Genomic DNA, 10,647 nt, shown 5'->3' with positions numbered 1-10,647 from the left:
GAGAACAAGTCCATAATTAAACACACAAATTCATCTGATCTTGTGATTAGTGCTATAAAGAAAATACCCCTGGGAGGTATGGTAGACTGACTGGAGATTGCGGGTGGGTAATGAATTCCGTCGAGATTAGGTGCCTAGTGAAGTTTTCTCTCAAGAATTAGTTAAGCTGAGATCAGATGGATGAGAGGGAGGGAGTTGTAGCTTGTCTGTGAAGACCTGAGCTAGTTGCACTCCAAGCAGGGGAATAGCAAGTGCCAGGTCCCTGAGGTAGGAAAACAGCCATCATGCTTGACATAGAGAAAGTATGTAAAGAATATGGAGCAAGGGAGAGAGTAGCTGGACCCGAAGCCTGATAAGCTGGGGCCAGAGACGGGTCTGGGCCTGATAAGACTTTGAGGGTCAAGAGAAAGCATTTGAAATTTATTCTAATGGAATAGGAAGCACTAAGAGTAAATCAGTGAGAACTAAGTTTGGTGGCAAGTAATAGAAAACCTCAAAATAATAGTGACTTAAACAAGATAAAAATTATTTCTTTCTCAGGTAGAATTCTAGAGTTGATATGGCAGCTCCTGGCCATCAGGCACCGAGCTGGTTTTTTTTTTTTTTTTTTTTTTTCTATTACCTTAGCAAATGACTTCCATCCTTAAGGTCACTTTGTGGTCCATAATGGCTGCTGGTGCTCCAGCCGTTGTGTCTGAATTCCAGGCATCAGGAAAAAGGAAGAAAAAGAAGGGCAAAAGAAGTAGACTTCTGCATGCTAATCAAAGTATTACTAAAATTAACAATAATTCTGTCCTTTGGAGTCCCTTTCCATCCCACCAGAAGTGAGTGTCTGCCATCTTGGGGTGGAGAAGATATGAAGAGGCCCAGTTTAGTCTGCTCTGCCTGCCAAGAGTGAGCAGGAGGAATCTGAGGAGGAGAGTCCACAATACTTGAGACATTTGGATTTAGCCAGAGGCAGAGCTGCTTCTAGGGTGCACATTGCCTTGGCCAAATTTTTTGGAGGGTGGAGTGGAGCCCCTATCTATATAAACAATTTGGTTTATTTTATTTTGTTATTTTTTAAACAGTTTTTTTTTTTTTAAAGATTTTATTTATTTATTTGACAGACAGAGATCACAAGTAGGCAGAGAGGCAGGGCAGAGAGAGAGAGAGAGAGAGAGAGAGAGAGAGAAGCAGGCTCCCTGCTGAGCAGAGAGCCTGATGCGATCCCAGGACCCTGAGATCATGACCTGAGCCGAAGGCAGAGGCTTAACCCACTGAGCCACCCAGGTGCCCCCGAGCTTCTCCCTTTAACTGAACAGAAACCTATAGGTTAATATATACCTGCAGAATCAGAGTCCTAATCAGTGATAAGTAGCAAGTCCAACAACAATGTGTCCTTGAGAGGGGCAGATAGTCCCCGGATGGGCCTGTCACACTGATGTGGCAGGGATCCACAGTCACTTTTCTGTGTTTTGGCTAAGTTGGAGGTAAGTTTCCCCCACAGCTGTGTCTGTCTGTGCCTGTCTCTTCCTGTGTCTACCCCTTCACTTCTGTGTCCCTCCCCATCATGACAGAACACAGGTGTCTTTCTCTCTCTCCCTTAAGCTCTACTCTTCTGTCTTGATCTCACCAACTCATTTTAGCCACCTTGGCCCAGGAGTCAACTATGTGCCAGGACCTGCACCGGCAGCTATGGGTAGAGGACAGAGCCGAGTCCAACAAGCCCTTGCGCTCTGTCTGCATTTCTTTTCAGAACTGGAAGGAAATCAAGTGGAAATTCTGAGCGCTTGGAGGAGAGGAGGCTGAGGGTGTGGGACGTGGCAGGGAAGGGAGGGCCCGCCAGCTGCTGTGGGCTGTGAGCGAGCTGCCGGCTTCAGCTGGCTGGGGCGGAGATGATTTCACACCACAAAAATGTCTGAATCAGGAGAATAACCCAACTTGGGATGCGGCTGGGAGGCAGGCAGTGGAGTGGGGGTGTGGGGGCTGGAGATGGGTGTCGGGACCAGGGGCCAAGATAGGAGGCTGTCTACAAGTCATCGTGGCCCTTGGGTTTCCCTCATTGTTCTAGGATTTCAGGAAAGAAAGGCTCTCTTCTTTCATGTTGCAAGGGAAATCACAGAGCCTGGCCTTGAGAGAGATAGCAGGTTAGACTCAGGGCTGCAACACAGAAGGATCATAAGCTGTGCTCACAAAACTGAGGATCTGAGCAAGTGATCCAAGGGAGGGAAAGAAGCAGGAGACAGAAGAGAAACAGAAGAGGAAATACTGAATTTAAGGACAGGAAGGCCTTCAGTTAAATGACCTAGGGAATTTCAAGTTGCATTAGTTGCAGAACTCTTTGGTCACATGAGAGACCGCTACTAAAATAGCCAAACAACAGCTCCCTCTGGGGCTTCTAGGAGGAGAACCTGAGCCTCCTGGTTCTCTTGGTCCCCATCATTACTGTTTGGAAATTATGACCTAATCCAACACCCTCCTTTTACAAATGAGCAAACCAAGACCCAAAGAGGGGAGAAGACGTGCCCAAGGCATTTACAGAGTGGGCGAAGAGCCTGGGTCTCTTGACTCCTTGCCCAGTGCTCTTTTTAAAAGGATGGGAAGGACAAAAACAGGAGAAGTCCAGGCAGAAGGAAGGAGAGAGAAGAGATATGAGACGATGAAAGAGAAGAGGAACAGATTAGGAAAGAGAAGAAAGCAAGAGGCTTGGGCTCTTTCAAGTTTTCCAAACCAGGAGGTTAAGTGCTAGCCATTCTCCCAGAACAATACAGAAGAGGGATGGTTAATTTCCTTAAAGACAGGTGAATCCAGCCCCCATAAGTAAAGATACCAAACTGGTGATGCAAGGGGATATTTCTCTCCAGCACATGCATTTTGTTTGAGGAGAAAACCTTTAAAAGGGGGAAGGAGGGATCTGAAAGCCTCTGCGTGGGGCATATTCTCTCCAGGTGGGCTCAGGCCTCACTGGTATAGTCCTGGGGTATGTCTTAGAAGGGATGCTCACAACTCTCTCCTGCCTGTCCCTGAAGACACTGAGCTTGCCTGCCTGGTAACCACCCGGTTTGTCCTCTAGGATATAGTCCTGGGGTATGTCTTAGAAGGGATGCTCACAACTCTCTCCTGCCTGTCCCTGAAGGACACTGAGCTTGCCTGCCTGGTAACCACCCGGTTTGTCCTCTAGGATGTACCGGGCTAGGGGAGGAGGTAGGCATTACCAGCTGTCTGCCCACGGTGAGCAGACTGCAAGGTTCTGGGGAATGGGTCTGACATCCGCCAGGGCTCACACATGGCTCCTGGAACCTGCTCCCTTCCACGGCGCCCAGCAGCATTTGTGTTTGTGATACTCTGTATCCTTGGACACATGACCCTCTCTCTCCATGCTGATTGTTTCTTCGCTGGTAGAGCCGGTGGTCCAAAAAGAAATTTGTGCATTTCAGGTTTTGTTTTGTTTTTTTCTTAAGTAGTGAAACCAGGGGCACCTGGGTGGCTCAGTGGGTTAAAGCCTCTGCCTTCGGCTCAAGTCATCATGTCAGGGTCCTGGGATCGAGCCCCGAATTGGGCTCTCTGTTCAGCACCCCTGCTTCCCCTCTCTCTATGCATGCTTCTCTACCTACTTGTGATCTGTGTGTGTGTGTCAAATAAATAAATAAAACCTTAAGAAAAAAAAAAAAGTAGTGAAACCAATATGTCAGATGGAAAATAGTTCTGGTGTAAGCAGGGATGAGCTGTGGGCCTGGAGATCTGCCCCCTTCAGGCTCCTACTCAGAGCTCCTAGAGTGGCGCAGAAGGCAGTCTGAACACGATGGACGTGGAGCATCAGGAAGCTTCCTTACTAGAAGGTCCTGTCTGAGGAAAGCTGTCAGATCCACCAGCAGGGAGGGAGCACATCCTGAGGCAGTGCTGGACCAGCCTCAGAAGAGGGCAATGAGGCCTCCGCCTTGGAAATGGTGGGGAGAAAGAGATCACCGTTGGAGAAGAGGGCGGGTAGGGGCTCAGCAGCTCAGTCCAGCTCTCCTTCCTCATCCCCAAAGCTGTCCCCTAGGTCGGCTGAGTCACCACTGCCGCTGCCACGTCGCTGGGCTGGCGGGCCTTCTGTGCTCCTGGTTGTAGAGCTACTGAAACTGAAGGGAGGTTTGGTTTGCGGGCCACGTCAGGCAACAGTTAGGAGCTGCCACGTTGGAGGGTTGAGTTATTGGGCCTTCCCCCTCCTTCAGAAAAGACTTCCAGGCGTGTGGGGTTTCAGAAGAAAATTGGTGCCTGCGTGTGAGTGTTCCCTGGACCTGGACCAGCCCCTGCAGTGGGACAGAGCCAGGGATGGGAGCAGACAGAACCAATCCACCACCGAGCTCCTCCAACCCCGCCCAGGCCACAGGGAGCCCCGCACCAGCAGTGGGGGAAACAGAACCCAGGAGAAAGACTGAGGGACCTGCCAGTTCCACACAACACTGTACACATCTTTAACATTTGGGGACTGCGTGTCCACATCAGTAGCAGAAGGCATTTTTCTCAGTGTAGTCTAACAGAAAGAGCAAGAGGCCAAAGAATTCATTAGGTTGGGTCCTGCCCCAGCTCTGCCATTTACTGGCCGGGACAAGTCACTTCATCTTCAAGGACTTTAGTTTCTTTTTAAGAGAAGGGCTTTGGAAGGGGATCCTGGGTGGCTCAGTCGGTTAAGCATCTGCCTTTGGCTCAGGTCATGATCCTGGGTCCTGGGATAGAGCCCAACATCACCTCCCGGCTAAGTGGAAATTCTGCTTTTCCCTCTCCCTCTGCCCCTCCCCCTGCTCATGCTCTTTTTCTCTCTCTTTCTCAAATAAATAAATAAGTAAAATCTTAAAAAAAAAAAAAAAAAAAAAAAACAAGGGCATTGAATCAAATAAACTTATCCCAAGGAGTTTTTCACGGAACACAAGCTCTGTGGGATGCAGTCACAAATTCATGAAAAAGGTGGATCTGTGACCGTTCCAACAGAGTTCAGCTGGTTTCTCTTCTGCAAAACTTCTCGGAGGCTTTAATGTTCCATCGTGCCTCAGGGATATCCATGAGCAAGGCCACAAATGCTCCATTTTCTGAACTCACCGGAGCCAGGGTGCCCCTTTTTCCTGACGACTAATATTTTGTGGAAGACACTTTGGGAAATGTTGAATATCTCATGCTTTAATAATGTAAGAGGGAACATTGATGGGCAGCTCAGGATGTGCAACAGTGAGCTGAATGTGTGACAGTGACGATCTCATGACTCCTCACAAGAACCCCGTTAAGTGGGGGCTGATTCTATACACTTGAGGAACTGCAGCTGAAGGTTAAACAGCATGCCCCAAGTGTCCAGAGCTCAGTAACTTACCATAGAACCCAAGCCCAGAGATTGGACCCCACAGCTGGGCCTTTTACTGACTCTCTAAACCCCATGCTCCCTTGAATATTATGCTTTGCACCCAGGAAGGTCAAGTGTGATCATGCTCATTTTACAGATCAGGAAAGCCAGGTGGAGAGGAGAGATGAGCTGCTCAAGGACAGACTATAGGCCTGAGGACACAGGTCCTACTAAGGACAGAATCCAATTGGGAGCTTGGGTTATCACTTCTCCTCGGGTGGGTTTGTGTCAACATGAGAAAGGGCAGCCATGTGTCACCTCTAGTGAAGAAGGGGGCTCTGTGAGGTATGCCTCAGCAAGCTCTCCCTGGAACCCCTGGTGGAAGCAGCAGGTGCCCTGGAAGGAGACCCGGGTTGGCTGTTAAGTTTCGATGTTTCATTTTAGCTTCACCACGGGCCAGCTGTGTGATCTTGGGCAAGTCCCAGAGGGACACAGCTCAAGCCCAACACATCCTGACTTTTCTGCCTTACAGACCAATTGTGTCACTCAATAAGATTGTGGGTATAAAGTCCTTTGTGGGGGCATCTGGGCAGCTCAGTGGTTAAGTGTCCGACTCTTGGTTTCACTCAGGTCATGATCTCAGGGTGGTGAGATGGAGCCCAGCTCTGCACTCAGCGAGGAGTCTGCTTGAGAGTCTGTCTCCTTTCCCTCTGCCCCTCCCATGCTTGTGCTCTCTAAACTAATGAATGAATGAATGAATGAATGAATGAAAAAATATAATCCTTAAAGAAATTTGAAAGTCCTTTGTGAACCGTGAAGAACTGAGGGAAAAAATCTGAAGCCACTCGGTGGGAGTGTTACAGGTGGGGAGAGGGCTGAAGTGAAATTTCATCGTGCTCTCTGTTTGGCCGTGCCCCGGTCAGCAGCCACTCTGCCCAGGGGACGGAGGGCCAGATGACAATGGGGTTTTTGTCCCCTTCAGCCAATGGAGGGCCTTTCTGAGGAAAGATATGGTAACAAGACGACAGGCTGAGTCAGTCTCTATGCACTCGGGCCTTGCTAGCTCTGCAGCCTTGACTTTGAGCCCGACACACAATGAGGGTATTTCAGAGTTTTGATACATAATCTTCAGCCCAAAGGGATCAGCAGGTCCAGTGCCTGCCTCCAGAGACTTGGAGCACTCAGAGCTGGCCTCAGTCTGGGCCTGGAGTTCGGAGACCAGGGCTCCAGTCTGGTTGTCTGTCTCACTGTGAGCCGGGGGGCTCTATGATGCTCGCATTCCTCAGCCCTGTAGGGAGGGTATAGGTTTGAGTAGGGCTTCCAGGCTTACTAGCTCTAAGCGCTTTGAAGAATAGGAGAGATTCAACCTGATCTGGGGCAGGTTTGGGACAGATGGGGAAAGGGAGGCAGCCTCACCAAAAGTGTGGCATGGGCAGAGGTGTGTGTACAGAGGCAATGGAGAGTAGGGGTTCTGGACTGGAGCTACGACTCTGGGGCTCTGAGCAAGTGATTAGTTCTCTGAACTTTTGTTTCCTCATCTTTGAATCTTTTTTTTCCTTTCTTTTAATCAGAGAGTGAGAGAGAGAGAAAGTGAGTCCAAGCAGGGGGAGGGCAGACAGAGGGAGAAGCAGGCTCCCTGCTGAGCAAGGAGCCTGATGCAGGACTTGATCCCAGGACCTTAGGATCATGACCTGAGCCAAAGGCAGACACTTAACCACTGAGCCACCCAGGTGTCCTTGTTCCCTCATGGGAATAGTAATTGTACTTACCTCAGGTAGACCAAATGATAAACCTCCAAATGTATCTGTGTCCCACTCCCCTAATTGTAAATATGTGATCTTTCATGCAAAGGACTTTGAGGATTAAGGGTTTTGAGCCGGGAAGATTACCCTAGAAGAGCGATGGGTCCTATGTAATCCCAATCTTTATAAGACAGAGGCAAGAGAGGCAAAGTCCAGAAACAGATGCGATAAGGAAACAGAGGTTGGAGTGATGTTCTTGGAAAACAAGGGCAGGTCACCAGCCAAGGAATGCAAGTGGCCTCTAGAAGCTGAAAAAGGCAAAGAGGCGGCTCTTCCCCCAAGCCTCCAATACCTCGATTTTAGGACCTCTGACCTCCAGAACTGTTAAAGTAATGAATGTGTGTTTTAAGTCACCAAGTTTGTGGTAATTCACTACAGCAATAAGAGGAAATGAATATACCACCTAAGTGTATATATTAAGCAAAGATTAAGTAGGATAACGGGTATAAAATGTTTGGCCCAGTGTCTGCTCAGTCTTACTGGAATTATCATTTTTCTTCCTCGTTAGTCAGAATTGTTCCTTCAGGACCTGGTTCCCCAGGGGCCTTCAGGTTCCCACACACGCAGTTTGTCAGTCTTCCTTCCTGCAAGGCCCATTCAGGATTTATGGCCTGGAGATCTGAAACACTGAGATTCTGATCCTGTTTCTGATGTAAGGCCTTAGGGGATGTTTCTTGGCACCGGTTTTATTTACTTAACTTTCTGCTTGGTTGCTTGACTTCCTGCCAGAAGCCAAACCAACAGAGACACCCTGATCTACTTCCAGAGTTCAGACCTCTTGTTCCCTGTCCAGGTACAGCTGCCCGTACCTGGGAACACTCGTTGCCCACCGGGCCCCAGTCCAGCTCCCAGAGATGGTTCAGGTGACAGAGGTGACCTCCCAGTGGTTCAGGTGACAGAGACTTTGGAGTTACCCAGCAGAAAGACAAGCAATTCTTGGTGGGGTTGAGAATCTGCATCTGAGTCAGGGGTTAGGAGACCTGGCTCTAAGCCCCAGCTCCCCTGGATGATTGGGGCCTCAGTTTCCCCATATCTATAATATAAGTTGTGAGCCTTACCCTGACTTCCTCACCAGACTACTCTGTCACTCACTGAGATGTTATGCAAGGAAATAACCTTAGAATGGCTGAAAGGGTTTGAAAATTGTAGGAATGGAGAGGGGAAAGAGAAGGGAGAAAAGGAGGAACAGGAGAAGGGGGGCCTCCAGTGCTTGGCAGTTCTAGGCACACTTTCAGTTACTGGAAGAGGCCAAGCTCTCCCCACCCCAGGGTCTTGGCATTTATTCTCCCCCTGCTGGCAATGTTCCCCCTGCAGCCCTTCTCACTGACTCACCATCAACTCTTCTCTCCAAGTCCGCCTCTTCTGAGAAGCCTACGCTAACTACGCTCTCTGAAGTAGATCCCCCATCGCGTTTTTATGTCATCCTGTTTCTCTCCTTCATAGAATTGGTCACAACCCGAAACAGGTTCATTACCTGCCTTCGCTATTGCAATGTCTCTATCCTACTTACTGCTGCGTCCCCAGTGCAGTGGAACCAATAAACAGATGAGGGAGAGAGCTGATGAGCTGATGTTCTAGACATGTGGGGAGCCCAGATGTCGTGCACGTGTGGGCCTTCCCAAGACGGTGGCTGGGAAAGCCTCCTCGAGTCCTCAGGCTGTGGCCGGATGCTAGGGTCAGGGAGGGCAGGATCGAGGTTGAGTAGGTAATACCTAGAGAGCAAACCTGGAGAGTGGCCAGACGGGGTCGTGGCAAGGCAGCAAGGATCCCGAGGTACTGACTTCTCATTTTGCAAGCTGATGTTGGGTAAGCCGCATTCTCAACCAAGAAGAGGGGAACCAAATGGTTGTGTGTTCTAGGGTCCACAGATGTCAGAGCTGGAAGGAAAGTTAGGGGGAGGCAGAGTGTCATGGTTGAACATTTGGGTCCCTTAATCCTGGCTTTGAATCTCTGAATTGCAATGTGCTGGGTCCATGAGCGTGGGTATACTATTGCTCTGACCTGAACCTCATCTTCCACATCTATAGAATGGGGATGATAAAAGTTCCTATTTCATAAAGGTTTGATCTGAAAGTATATACAAAGGATTCTGGCTCGTAATACTACTATTCTGGCTCATAATACTACTATGATGCTGTCCGTGCACATTACAAATGGAAAAGTTGTTGTTCAAGTGGGCATGAGCCCAAAGTCATTCGCTGTCTCAGTGGCAGAGCAGGGACACACACCCAGGTCCACCACACCTGGCCCAGCTGCACTTCTTTCCCTTCCTCTAAAGCCCTTGGAGGTGGCAGGAGGACCTAAAGCCTTAGTCCTGGCAGTTTCCCTTCCTAGGTCAAAGTTATTCTTGCCTCCGAGGCTCCTGCTTCCCCAAGGGTGCTCCTACCCTAGATAGGAAATCTACCTAGTTTTCCTCAGAGGGATCCCGGCTCAAGGTATCCTCACGGGGGCCCATGAGTCACTCCTGAATGGGACCTCTGTTCCAGGGTGTTAGCCTCGCTCCAGCCAGCTTTCCAGTTCTGGAAAAAAAGGCCACATGGGAATGGTTCCATCGGCTCATTCTCATCAGAAACATTATCTTAGTTTATGAAGAAAAAACACAACGCTGAAGTTAATTTTAGTTCCCGTGATGCCTGGGAGCTATAGCAACCAATTGTATAAAAATATGCAGCTGTCCAGATGGCGAAACTTATCGGAGTCTGCCAGGAGCCTGTATTGAATAGCCAAGACAGAGCATCAGCTCTTGGCCCCCGGATCAGGGAGAGGTTTTGGGGGGAGCATGGAGAGCAGAGATCCTTTCTTGGATTTCTGATTCATGCCTTTGAGAACCTGAAGAAAGCCATGAGCCCTCTCTGCAGAAAAATGCACAGACACCCAAACTTTTATGATCAATTTTTGTAAGTTTGATGTTCTTTGGAAGACTAACGTTGGGTATTATTCCAGGCTGGAATGCCATTAGAAGGCAACCCCCTCATTAAGTGAATGCCAGCTCTGTGCTGGCCGCTGTTCTAGATACTTTGAATATTGCAGCAAATGTGACACATGACCCCCTGCCCTCGTGGATCATTTGTCTGGTGGGGGAGACAAATAGTTTCTGAGCAGGACAATTGCTAGGAGGGAAGAAAGACAGTGTACGTCGGTGAACTCTGCCTGTGAGAGAGGCAAGGAGGCTGATTCCCACTGGGTGGTCGGCAGTTGGTGGTCGGGGGGGATGCAGCTCCTCTAGGAGATGACAGAGACCTGGTGGGTGAGGAGAGTCCAGGCACAGGACATCCAAATAAACGACTGACCCTGGCAGGGGTACAAGTAAGTGTAAAGAAGCAGGGGTAGGAACAATGTTGGGGTTGTTGAAGAACTGAATGGAGGCCAGTGACCTCGAGTAGATTGAACAAGCAGGAGAGGATGGCAAGAGAGGCAGGGGCCATATTATGTAGAAGTTTATGGGTGTGTTCTCCATCTTCTCTCTTTTCTTGTGGTGCAAACCAAATCCATGCTTCTCGAGCCACCTACTCCAGCAAGCCTTCTGCACTGCCCCAGTCTAAGCATCCC

Source organism: Mustela putorius, unplaced genomic scaffold, assembly GCF_011764305.1.
Source record: "Mustela putorius furo isolate JIRA1106 unplaced genomic scaffold, ASM1176430v1.1 tig00000407_pilon_pilon_pilon, whole genome shotgun sequence".
NCBI classification, from domain to species: Eukaryota; Metazoa; Chordata; class Mammalia; order Carnivora; family Mustelidae; genus Mustela; species Mustela putorius.
This window is presented reverse-complemented; position numbering follows the sequence as displayed.